Here is a 14,099-nt window from a genome sequence, read left to right as displayed (position 1 = left end):
TGATGGATTGATATTTCTGGTTTCGTAACATTGCGCTTTAAATGGTTGCTCCCGACTGTAATTTAAACAATTTTTTCTTTAAACACAAACATTGAAATCATTATTATACATCAGAGTAACAGATATTACAAAAAAAAAAGCAATATTGATGCTTGGAGACTGGGTATTAAAAGTATCAGAAATATTTGTGAGAGATTTACTTTCAGTAACTTAGCTTTCTTAAACATTTTGCGAAAATTCCTGCTCAAAGTTTTGTGAGTTGGATTTTTAAGGGTCTGTTGTGTTAGTGTTTAAGATATTGCAATTTTATTCAAATTTAGACTTGTGTAATTTATATTGACTTTATTAAGCACATTATCTATGTAGCAACCCAAACATTAACATAATTATCAGGCATTTTACCAAACAAATTTTATATTGATCTACAACAGGTTAAATTTGCAGATATGTACATGAAATTGCAGCTTCAAAAATATTATTTTGAAAAAAAACCGTCAACCAGAAGGTCCCTTTAAATGTAACAGCTCTAAATAATTTGCTGATAAAAATCTTTGATGAATCATCATGCTAATAAAATTCATGGGCTTGAAACCTGGTAAAAAAAAATGAAAAAGGTAAAATAATTGTACACTTAGTCTGACTAACATTGGATATTAACTGAGGAGGTGGTTAAGACAAAAAAATTAAATATGGGAAAAAATGTGATACTGAGCAAAATGGTTAAAACTTAAAAATTCTTAGATAACTTTATACTTAAATGGTGCACACATTTTGACATTATGACATTAATGGTTTGAAAAAGGTCGCATCATTTCTTTACATTAATTGCTTTCCATTATTACTTAGTTAATAATTTAAAAGTAGGATTATATGTAGTAACGATTGTGTTGCTTTAAGTGCATTTTTTGCACCTTTAAAGTATTTTCTTATCCTCATAATTTAGGATGGATTAATTATGTGATTAATGTGCGGGACTTTCTGAAAGAAAACAAATAATTTTCTGTCTTTTGTCAGCTTGGATACAAAGGGATCTGACACCTAAATTGTTTTCCCCCATTGGGTATTTGAGGATTGTGTTTTGTTGGGGATACAATAGCGTGGTGAAAATACGTTTCAGTTTTATTGTCATGTGTTTAGGTCTCATGGTTTTGGTTAACGGTTAGTAGCCCTTTCGCAGATGCTTCCCAGGTTATCATCCATCATTGTGAATGTAAATAATCATTATTGATTTGTAACCCAAGGATACGGTTCCCCGAGGACGTCTTTAAAAAATCGGAACGCTTTTACAACCCCCCTCCCCCCCCCCCCCCCCCCCCCCCCCCCCCCCCCCCCCCCCCCCCCCCCCCCCCCCCCCCCCCCCCCCCCCCCCCACCCCCCCCCCCCTTCATCCGGGTATTGCACCGGTGTGCAGAGGATGTCAGCTCATATCATTAAGGCCTTTTAAAAACAGCGACTTTGAAATAAATTAGTCATTCGTGTGTTTGATAAGGCCCTTCATATAATAACCATGTGTGGGAGCTGGTTAGAGGCTAAGTATTACTATATACAGAGTATTTGTAGAAGGGACGTAGAATTTTTTCTTTGTAGTCGATCACAGTCAGAAGTAGCTGTCATCGAGTGTGAGTGTTTAAAAGTAAATAACTTTGAATAGTGGATGTGAAGATAATTTCGAACAATTGAAATTGCTGTACAATTTTCATTTATAGCGGGTAGTGAATATTTAATATTAGAGAATAACATTTGCTTACCGTGGATAGCTGCTTTATGGTGTGATAAGTTGATAGGGGGATTTTTAAAGGACGATTTTATTTGTTTCTCATAGGAATTGTAAAGAAAGAGGAGAGGGAGTAGAAAGAAAATTAAAATAGTTGCAAGCAATCTTTTAGCAAATATAGGTACTGACTATTGAAATGGACATAAAAGACAGTTTTACTAAAAAGGTAAGCAAAGATTTTTTTTTATATTCGATGTAGTGTAGGCTAGTTGTGTAAATAGTTTAGCGATATTTGCAAAGGGGGCAGTATAGAGGTTTAAGATTAATTCAACTATTCTTTAATGAATTGGAAAAAGAAAAAATATAAAATTTAATCTTGTTGACAGACAGAATTTTCTTATGATCTATTCGAAAGTGCAAAAAAAAAAGATTACCAAAATTGCATCCTTCTTTTGTGGATGTTTTTTGGTGTTTATTTTAAGATATTTGAACTAATGTTTGTTTTAAAATTACAGTTTCATGAACAAGTTTGTAACATCTTTTATGGAAAATGGAAATATATATGCATGTTGTTTTGCAGACGTTTGTTGTTTAAGTGCATATGTCATGCCAGTTGAAAAAGTATAAATTACTTGACAAAACTTTTAGGAAGAAGTGTTAAATGAAACAGAGAAGTTGTTTTGAATACTGGATACAGTTATTAAAGTCTTGGTCATGCTTAAGTTTCAATAAAAAACAACAACAAAAGATGGCAAAATCTGATTTTGACGTACTTGTTCGTTTTTGCCAAGAGTTATTTTACTCCTGTTTTTATAATGGTTATATACTAAAATCTTGTAAAATTCAACTTGTCTGTATGTACTCACTGGGACAATCTGAGCAACTGATTTAGCCACCCCTGATAAGTAAGGAATGACTTTATTTAACAGGCTCCACATTAGGTATATTGATGTTTAAAAATCATTTCATAATCTTGCAATTTATATTTGTTCTTTTCTTTATGTTTTGCTAGGGTTTGGTTTTTCATGAATTAATTTTGCTTAATACGGAATATCCTTCATAATTTGTACAGTTCACGTTATTCAGCAGTGACAAAAAAAAGATAGAAGCGAATACTGGTATAGTAATTAAATTTTGTTTAATACCTCTCGCCTTTAAAACATTATTTAAGAACTTTGTTCAAGTGTTTATATTTTGTTTAGGCTATTTAAATTTACTAAATTTATATTGTGTAACAGACAAATTTACGTTTTTATTTCATGCTTTCAGATTTGTCTCAAACAGACTCAAAAGTTGTCTTTTGGCCCCCAAATTGATACCCCATTTACGGTGCATTACTTTTTTTGGATGCTGCCAAAATTGCAAGTTAAGTTGGAACTTTAATTTTTAGCTCCATGCATTAAAGAGTTTGAATTTTAAACTTGGTGGGATTTAAATTTTTGTGCATTTGTTATTAGTCATGCATCGGCTCTAAAACTAACCCCACATAAATCATAATGAGCCACGCATGAGAAACAACTTAGCGCATTTGGCGACACATGGATCCAGACCAGCCTGCGCATCTGCACAGTCTTGTCAGGATCCTGCTGTTCGCTTTCATTGCCTATGGCAATTAGAGAAACCATTATATAGATTAAAGCATTGGATCCTGACCAGGGACTGCTTGATGTGCCCACGGGCTAATCTGGATCAATGCTGGGTACATTCCGACATTTGCACTATGTTGGTGTTATCTTGGCGTGGCTCAATTATTATTTTATATGTATTTGAGTCAGTGAAATATTGTATTATGAACTTTATTCTTCTACTTTAATTGAAGATAATTATATTCAGTGTTTGATGTGTGGAGGTTCAAGATATGTTTCTTTGACGTCTTGGTTTAAGTTATTGGTTGCTCACCCTTTTTCTTCTCCTTATCTTGGTCTCTTTGGGTTGCATCACGATACTGGTGATTTATGAGGTCCTGTCTTCGAAGACAAAAAAGTTGTTCAGATGTACTGAACCATATCATCTTTTTCTCCTTTTATAGACAGGACTTGTTATTTATTTTTGTGTCCGGATGAGACGTTTTTTTTTTATTTTGAATTATCACTTTTTCGGGATTGTGGTTAAAGAAAGCAAAGGAGATTTTATATGGCAGGACCGATGGACTGAAAAGGTTACTTGTAGATGGAATGATCAAAGGGTTGGCGTATTGATTTTTTCACGTTTATGGTTTTTAATGTCAAGCTTTGTCAGATTCTGTTGCATGGTTCATCACTTAATGGGAGATTATAACATGCTCTTTTGTACCCTAGGTGTTGTCTTTCTGCAACAAATGTTCTCCTTGCAGAGGCTATGTAGATTTCCTATTCACTTAATAGGAGACAGATTTGGTCTGCATATTAATACTTAGTTGAAAAACCAAAGTTTCAATGGGGTTTTTCTTTCCAAAAATGTCAAAAACGTGAATGAATGAAAATCAAATGGTTAAGCTTTACCATGCAAAAAATTTCTGTATTGAAATTGTAATATTTATTTTTGGACATACCATTCACTGTTAATTAGGGTGATTACCTATAAGATACTGACTGATTGGCGAACTGTGCGGGTCTTGATCAGATTGAGGGATGTAGCTGGAGGATTCATGATCTACTTTGGTCACAATGGCAGATCCAGGTTGTCCAGAATGATAAGGGTTTAACACAAACACAAGGTACTATTAAATCTCTCTTATAACTTTACTTGCAGCAGTCTGACTCTCAAAAACATAGGCTGTTTGTTCAGAGGGCCAAGGAATGGGGAGAAAGAATGGTTACCATACCTAGAGGTCATGAGTTCAGTTCTTTGGCGAGGTGAATAGTATTATGTTCCCTGACAGTTTTACTTAAAACAATAACTCTGAAGTCATTAATATGCTACCTACTATGGATGATTCATGTGGCAAAGTTGTCAGTAACTTGTGGAAAACTCTACAAAATTTATGAAGTTAGTAGTAGTATATATGAATTCTAGAAACTCTCGGCTTAGTTGACTTAAAATTACAATCATGTGTAATTCATTCATTGTTTAAAAACAGTGCTATAGCAATTACCTAACAAAGAAATAACAATGTAAAAATTTGGAATTGGCTGAAACAGACTGACTGACGGACATTTCTTACATCCTCTATGAATAAGCAAGAGAAGCGTTAATGACCATTGGCTGCCTAAAACTTTTCATTAAATGAATTTCGGGGTTCTAGTTACTTGTTCTTCAGATAAACTGTTGATATAGCTCTTCATTTTGTATGGGTCTATTATATTTTACCTTCCTATTTGATATATAGTGTTTAGATAATGTTTCCTGTATCGATCAACTCATTTGATGTAATTGTTGTATATCCCTCTCAGCTTAAAATACAAAACCCTATTTATTTTACACCATTATCTGAAGGCTCCCTGGCCAGTCTGGGAAGCTTTAAGAAATTATTCTGTGGCAGATACTAACCTCCTATGGAAACTGAAATAATCTTGTTTTCTTTTTTTCGCAGATCGAATTATTTAGTGAGTGATAAGTAAAAGCAGTTTGAAGAATGTATAACTGTTACTGCTCTTTTTTAAAATACATCTAGAAGTTCCAGTATCCAAAACTTAAAATAATGAAATGAGATAATTTACATAGATATTTTGATAAAGGGAGGTAATTTATTATAGATGTAACTTGAACATTTTCAGGCTCAAAAAATGACATATTCTTTGTAAAGGCTATTGCAAAAAAAAATAGAAATAATATTAAATTGGTCCAAAATGATTAAGAAAACTAAAGATTTTAAAATGGGAATTTAAATGTATGCAGCCATGGGCAATAAACAATTGAACTTAATCAGTGCATTAATATTAAATGTTACATTAATTACATAAATTATAATCAATTTAATTGTAAACATCATTTTATGTTATCTTAGGCATGCTTTAATGGTTGCTTTTAAAAACTTTATTAAAGTTATGTTTACAATGATTTATTGTGTTCCCGGTGCCAGATTCTTGAAACTTGTATGTTTTTAATGGCGCAGGCTTGATGACCGTCAATCATTTTCATGCAAGTTTGAAAGATACCTTACTGTTATGTACCATTTTGCTTCGTTTTTCTCTACATCGAATTTCAGGCCTCGGGGATAAAAGGATGTTGTACGGAGATTAATTCTTTATTTAATAATAGGGTAAATTTCATTTTAAATGCATTACAAAAAAAAAAAATGACATTAACGCGATACCCCGTAATTTAGACGTGAATTTGGAAATAGGTAATACAACGCAAAGTCATGCTGAGTATTTTATTATTATAAAAGATAACATCATAATGTTATAAAGATGGTGTGAAATTTATACCCTCGCTCTTTTTTGTTAGGTACGAAAAAAACCTTAAAGGCATTGTATCTGATAGAAGAAGTTTATATTTATTCATGTATCAATTTAGGTAGGTGATCTGTGGATCAAAATTAATTTGTGTTGTTAAAATTTAAGTTTCGCTGTAAAAATGTATGATGAAGCTATAATGCCTTTAAAGGATAAGTGGTGTTATTTTAAGTTTAGTTCTATTCCCTCCCCATTACTTTTTATGGTGATCATTAAACTTGCTGATAAAATTGTGGCTTTGAATGACTTAATTTAATTTATTATGAGTACCTTTATTGTACTAGCCAAAATTTTGTTCAGTATTGGATCATTGGTTATTAGCTGGCCCGTTAGCTCAACCCAAGTGGGTGCAGAACTACAGATAGCGGGGATGTGAGTTTGATCCTCAGGCAAGGTGTATATTCTTTGCAGAGATCTGATTATAAACATTGTGTCTGAAATCATTTGTCTTTGACATTAAACTAAAAAAAAAAAAAGAATAATTTACTGTGTGACTAAATTGTACTGTCGAAATTGAATACTGGACCAGTTCATTTTAGAAATTTAGCAGGGTAGAAGTTAAAGAAAATAACGTGTTGAAGAGCAAATTCTTGATAATTATGTTCTCGCAACTTCACAAATAGTCATATAGAATATGTCAATGCAAACTTCCATGCAATAAAAAAAATCTTTATGTTGATTAAAATACAGTAGAACTTCGTCTTTGGTTGGAACTCCACAGGACCAGCAAAATTTGCTCATGTTATCGGTAGTTTGAAAGAAATATACATGTAGTGATTTTGCGATGAATTCGAGCAAAGGGTAGTGTTCGAATTATCCAAGTTTTAGTGAACGAAGTTGGACTGTAGTGTTAATAAATTTTGAATCTGTTTCATGAAAAACATACCTGAATGCACCTTTTTTAAGACCAGTCCTGTTGAAATAGAACAAATGTTTTACTATAGACAACTGGAAGAGCTGAGGTTTAACTGTATAGCAAGGCTAAAAAGCAATAATAATGGTAGAATGTTATAAACAGATGGAGTAGAGCAGTTATTGCAGTATGTCAAAAGAACAATTATTTTCCATAATTATCTGTTGAAGAGATTAAAAGGGAGATAATTGAAATTACATTGTGCATTGATTTTCTTTATGATTGCCGTTAGATAAGCAAACTGCTATTGAAAACAAGTTGAAAGCATGACTAGAAGTGCCAGATAAAATCTGCTCTAAGTTGGAAATAAAAAAGTAATTCAAGCGCCATTAATATTCTGTTAGAATCAGAAATTATCTTGTAACAGATATCAGAACTGTAGAAAGTGCTAACTTTTCAAATAGTTCAAATAAAGCAATGGTAGATCTAGATTTGTATAAAGATCACTTACCTCACGCTACTGAGGATCAAACCTCACTAGGGGTTAATTTCTGTCTTGTGAAGAAGTGGTCTTGCTGGCATGTGAATGGTTGATTCATATTACCCAGATACTTTTCTATTTCTTTAGTAATGCCTTATCAGGCATTTGGAATCTTCCTTCAGGATTCCTTAGAATTCCTACCTTCTGTACACTTGTTTCCTGTGCATTGAACTCAAAAGTTTTACTGGTTCGCATAAGTACGTGACTTAATAAAATGTAGTAGTTGATGATTGCTGAAAAGACATTTTTGATGACTGCACAGTTTGGGAACCCTGATTAAATCTAATTTAAGAATAAAACCCCGAACAAATAGAAAGCTAAAGGGAGATAATTCCGAGTGCAAAGATATTTTTATCAGGTGTATAAATTAGTTGAATGAAGACAACTGGCAGTTCATGACTGGAGAAACTGAAAACATCCCAAGATACTTTTATCTTATTTACATATCAATCAGACTTGTTTTATAAGCTGTCATACAGTCCCAACTTGGCGATTCTTAACCACCACTGACTCACAGATTTCCATATTATTGAATTATGAAAATCAATCCTTTTAGATTCTATTGCTGCAAGTTCAAAGTATTGCCCTAAGATCATAATGACCCGAGCCGTTGCTCTTTCAGAATTTTTTTGAAGCTTCGGATTATTTCCTCTTGTGTCAATTTCAGTATACAAAGCCTGTCTGTTTCAACAGGACGTCCCCGCCATCGGCTATGTTTTCCATTTCCAGGCCTTAATTGAAAAAACCTTTGTCACAAAAGATTGTTACGAAATGGGCTTAAATGCAGATGATATTAAAATGTAACGTTTTGCTATAGTTTTGGAAATATTTCGAGATAGCAACTCCTGTGTGAGAAAAGATATCTTTCGGACAAAAACCGTTTTGGATGTCATTAAAACTAATTGAATGAGTTGGTTTTTACTGTATTGACATTGTAATGAAATGGTACGTTTTTTGCTGAGAGTAAAGAAATTGAATGCTCGAACAGTTGCCGTGAGCGATTTGATCATTTGAAATGATATAATGAGCATTTTGATCTTTAAGGTCAGGAAAACACATGACAGTTTAGTACTGTTACCCTTTTGGAAGAGAATAGATTATTATGCATCTTTTTTATGTGGTAAACCTTTTATTTCCCGTCATCTGATATAACAGCGAAATAAACGCACGGGTTACAACCCTGAAATTACTTCAGGAAAGACTTATCAATTTTACATAAATCTTGGTTATTATGTAACGTTTTTAATGCACCAGTCATTATAATTACGGGCCCTCGTATTTTTCGAAGTATCGTTTATTTAGACGAGTTTGGGAATCTTGTGTGTCCAGACTAGATTTTGATAGTGTACGTTAACATTCATCTGTTTGACACTCTGCAATTTGACTGCCTTGATGAGATTGGGGTTTCATTTGCTGGCAGCCATCATTCGGAAGAAGCAAGATTTTCGTATATGGGGCGATTCGTCTGTTTTGTTTCTGTTCCAGAGGTATGTCAGGAAGATCCGAGGCCACAATGGGGGTCATGAACTAAATATCAGGGATCAATTTGTTGACGAACTGTATACAGTTTAATCAAACTGGCTATTTCATGGTTACAGCGTGTATGGTAAAATATCTTCCTGTTTTGGAATTTGTTTCAGTTTCATAGATTTTCATTTTCTTTCTGGAACTTGGTTCAGTATCAGTAATAAGTAATCTTTAGTTCTTGTGGGCATCCTTTTTTCTTGTTTTAATAAGTTTGTTTTTATTGTTCCATGTTGTGTTAGTATTGTTGTTAATTTTTACATTTCTTGGTCTGACTTCGACGACCCCCCCAGGTACAGTTGTTGTTTGGGGAACCTTTTGCTCTTACAGTCAGTTACAGTTTCTGTTGCTGGCTCGGCATCCTAGATTGATATGACTGTGCGTATGTAGGGATGTGGATATGTATGTCACAAAGGTCTAACAAGGCCCATTGACCTTGCGTTTGAAAAAAGATTTTGATTGCTTGTCACTTACTTTTAGGATGCTGGTAGTGTCTTACAGATTACAGATTTTTTCCACATTTTTTATTAGTTTTATTTTACAACAGTTTATATGTTGGTCTTATATATATTGTTTTATACTTAAATTATAATAATTGTTTGAGGTGTAGCTCCATCTTTGGTTTCCTTTTCACTTGAGTGCTTTGGGTTTAGCAGTGTGCTATGATTTTGAAATCTTATGGTGTTTTATGCATTGTTTCAATGGATGATTTGGCTTAGAGAGTTTTCGCTCGTGGGCTTTCATACTCTTTATTTGATTTTATTTTTATTATCTTGTGTTTAGGTATCATTGTTGGTAAGTGACTTGGGGTTTATCTGGTCTGTGGTTATTGGGTTTTTCACTTTTGTTTTTATAACTGCCAACTATATTTAGGTTGTGATTTATAATTTTACAGTATATGTTGTACTGTGTAAGGTTGTAACGGGCTGTAGATTTTTTTCTTATTTTCTGGTATTTAATATTTATGTGGGGGGGTTTGGGGTTAGTGAGTGTGGCGTTACGGTTCTTTTCGTGGTCATTCAATTTTACGCATTACTTTTGGTTTGTAAGAGATCCTTTTTTCTGTAATTAATTTATATTTACCAAAAAGAATAAATAATATCAATAAACCCATTCGCTTGATGAAAAAGTAATGATATCAACTTAGAAGTTTAAGTATTTTATTCAGTTATATAATTTTGTAATATTTAGCACAGTAAAAAAATTTATTCTAAGAAGGGAATTTGATGTTTATTTAGATAAACGTTTTTTTTACAGGGTAAAAATAAACCTGTGTGCAGGTATCCAGTCAGGGAAAAGTTTGTTATCGGCTGACGTATGACAGGTGACCATCTTTAACGCTGGTTAAGTTGATTTTTTCAGGTGTAGGAATTTTTTTTGTGGATTCTAGAATTACATATCTATAATATATGTCTTAACATATGGAGTTACTACTTCTCAGCTATTACTGATGGCGGGATACTTTCGGTACTTTAAAAATTGAGAAGAGTTTAGGTGTAGTGTGACCGTTAAACGGGGTCAGAAGATTCATTTGACAAAAAAAAAGTAGTTGCTGCTGACTGCTTAAAGTAGGGCTGGCCATTTAATGCAGTAATTTAAAGAAAGAAATTTGTTGGGAGGAGGGAGTGGTAAATGCAGATGACCTTAGTTATGCTGGTGTGACAAACCAAAACATTTTCTTCGCTTTAAATACCATCATTGGATCTGAATAACATGATTAATCATTTCATTTTTTTTTCGGCCCCCCTGTTAATGTTGTATGCCTAAGGGAACATGAAATTGTTCTTACTGTCACCTTGTAAAACACAATTTGCCTAATTGTTGAAGCCAGATCGTTATTCTTAAAAAATAATGTGTGAGCAGTCTATGGGGGATTAAACATGGAAATAGTGTCACCATATTCATGTTTGCTAACTACGATATCTCACGACATTAGAGAAGCTGCATTTAAATCACAAATTCCTTTGTAATCTTTGTTTTTTTAGCTTTATTGTAATGTGGTTATGTTAAAATTTGCAGACCCAACGACCCAATTAAATTTTAAGGCTGTTAGGGGTCAAAAAAATCCGATTGACGTTTAAATTGATATTGGAATCCCCGCTATAAAATTGCATTTGTTTGCATTTTTCTACCTCGACGGCAATTAAAGGAAGGATTAACAAGGACATGATTGATTTTGAGAAGAAAAGAGACCAATTATCTTTGCAACAATGTGCAAAATCATTGCACCGCAGGGAGTAGTGGGAGCAAGTTTGTGAGGACTTGGAGACTGATACCAATTTGATTATCATAAAAGTTATCCCATTTATTGTCATGTTAAGGGTGTTTAAGACGTCTCTGTTTTGGCTATTGTAAAATATTGTGCTGTCATATTTGCGATATAATTCGATAACTTTTTTTGGTGATTAAGAATAATTAACCAATTTATAGCTTGGACTTTTTGAAATTTTTCAAAATTGTAAGTGCTTAATTAGTTTTCTTGCCTTTCGTTGGCATTCTGAATCGTCACCCAGGGGGGGGGGATATGTTTACATGTAAGTTGGTTTCTCACGAAACTTGCTATGCCAAATGCTTCAAACTTCAATTGTCTTTGGTATCATGAGATGACCTCCCAGGACAAGTTACATAACTCTAGCTTTTATTTTGTCAGAATTTTGCCCCTTTTTAACAGAAATTTTGACAGTTTCGCACCTATGAATGTTTCTCAGGAAATGCTTGACCAAATGTTTTCAGACCTTCCACACATTTTTGGCATCATGACATGATCTCACATGGCAAGTTTCATAACTCTGGCTTACATTTTAGCAAAAAATTTAATTATGTCCCATTTTCAGCTTCTGTGAATCACTTAATGCCCTTTATATGCCCCCGGCATCTACTGATGCGGGAGGCATATAGTGAATGGCCTGTCCGTTCGTCCATCTGTCTGTCCGTCCATACGAGGTTAATCAAATTGGTCCTTTCGTCTTGCATCTATACCCCTAACTCGAACAACTTGATTACTTGTGCAGATGTAAACCTGTGACCATTCCTCATCTACTTACGGCACTGACCTCTGTGTTGGATCTTGTCCTATTAGACCTCGTTTTGGACTTGGATGATTTGTATGGGCCATTCTTGGTTAACCTAATCGGACCATTTGTGTTAGCATATCATTACCCACTTACTAGAATGAAATTGGTACTCATGCTGATGTAACCTGTGACCTTTCTCTATCTTCAACACATCATCACTGACCTTTTCAGTTTGACCTTGACCTCGTTTTGGACTTAGGTGGCTTTGTATGGGCCATTCTTCTTGGTTATCACCAAAGGAGAGGAACGGTTCTTCTGCATTGGTTCACACTTACTATTAATGACTTGATTAACTTATGCAGTGGTTACCTGTGACATTCCTCATCTTCACTAACATCTATGACCTCATTTTGACCTATTGACTACGTTTTGGACTTAGATGCATTTGTATCGACTTGGATGCCACACCGGGGGCACCAGCGTTTATTGAATGACAGGCATTTATGGGTGTTTTTCACGGTTCTGCGAACTTAGCTTTTAGCGATTTGATGTTTTTACGTAGTCATATAGACATACAAGCCAGTTACCAGTATTATGAAACCCACTGCTCATTTATTTTGATTAATTTATTCACGCCAGTTTTCATATTCTTTTTTGGTTTGCTATTACAACAAAATGTAATTGTTGGGACCAAATACCAAGGGTGAGATTTTAGATTAACATCTTTGTCGATTTATTTTCATTTATACTGCTCTGTGGCTGTGAGCAATTAACATGTATGAAATCTTCGTCGTCTTTGACAATAATCCCTTGCTTATTTGATAAGGATGAAATTTTTATAGATTTTATTGCATATTAGAAAATCAAACATGGTATGAACATGCAAATCTTAATACCGTTTTGGCAAACGAAAGATTATGCGTCTTCTATTGAATTTGTTATAAACATTACATAAATGACCATAAAAGATAGATTCGGATCTTAAGATGAATTTGATGTGGTTACATTGTTATGTGATAGTAAATAGCTGGGCTCATGGTCTACAAATTATGTGGTATTTCTTCGTTTGAAATGTTCGTTTTATTTGTACGAATGCCTTCGATTGATTTTGAAATGAGAGAAAATGTCACATAACATGGTTCATCCTTTGCCTATTATTTGTCTTTCATATAACTATTCATATTACCAGGCTGGAATAGAAAAAGTTGTGAGGGTAATTGGTTTGTTACAGTTCTACAGTTCTTATTTATTTTGTTTTAGACTTCTTTACATAATGATATTATGTCTTGGATAGACTGTGATTGTTGGCCACAAATCTGTTAATCTGTTGTATTTGTCTTAGTTTATTAGAGAGTACCCATGTAATATCAATTAACAGTCATATTTCGTTTCCTCACGAGACTCAAACGGGGGACAGGCAAACAATAATTAGTTCTCGAGGGTTGGGTCAATATACATTATATAGGAATTGTGCAGAACCTGGTAATGGTTCGAGCATAGGGTGTTGTTTGATTTATCGAATTTGAGGAGAACAAAATTCGAATGTATATCACGGGCACTTAATTTTGTGGTTTGGGTTGAAACAGCTATTTCATAGGACATGATTTCTATTCATGGATTTTATAGATTTTGAATACAAGTTGACATTTGAGTTTTACTGAATATAAGGAAAAAAACATTGGTGTTACAGAACTGTCATTTTGTCTTCTGTTTGATGATTTGTCAAAAATTCAGGCTGCAGAAATTGATATGAAGTTACAGCATATCTCAGAAGTTTCTTTAGAACTAATGACCTTGAGGTAGAAAGTTTTGGTTGTGTATTGATATATATCATCTGTCTCTCCAATAATTTCTGTTAAATTAATGATAAATACTGTATTTTGTGGACAATTATGTTATTCTTAAAGAGACTTTCATATCATTTTAACCAAATATTCGGTCACCCTGCCACATCTCACTCCAACCCAACACCTACTGCAGAATTATGGTATGACTGTGTCCTCATTGTTTGTCACACTGTTGGCTGTACTACTTTTAGCTTCTCTGGTCAATTTATGGACTGCAGCTATCAATCTCA

General features: G+C 33.8%; 1 protein-coding gene across 1 annotated transcript in view; it reads left to right on the top strand.

The window, feature by feature from the left end:
- Positions 1-1,881: 1,881 nt before the first annotated feature.
- LOC123559742 (synaptogenesis protein syg-2-like) overlaps positions 1,882-14,099 on the top strand; it is a 131,425-nt gene continuing 119,207 nt past the window's right edge. The window contains exon 1 of the mRNA XM_045351798.2: positions 1,882-1,940. The gene's annotated coding sequence lies outside the window, so the exon portion shown is untranslated. The remainder of the gene's footprint in view (positions 1,941-14,099) is intronic.

The sequence above is a fragment of the Mercenaria mercenaria genome, chromosome 10 (assembly GCF_021730395.1).
Source record: "Mercenaria mercenaria strain notata chromosome 10, MADL_Memer_1, whole genome shotgun sequence".
NCBI lineage: Eukaryota > Metazoa > Mollusca > Bivalvia > Venerida > Veneridae > Mercenaria > Mercenaria mercenaria.
Note: the sequence above shows the minus strand (reverse complement) of the source record. Positions and strands in the feature narration are given on the sequence as shown.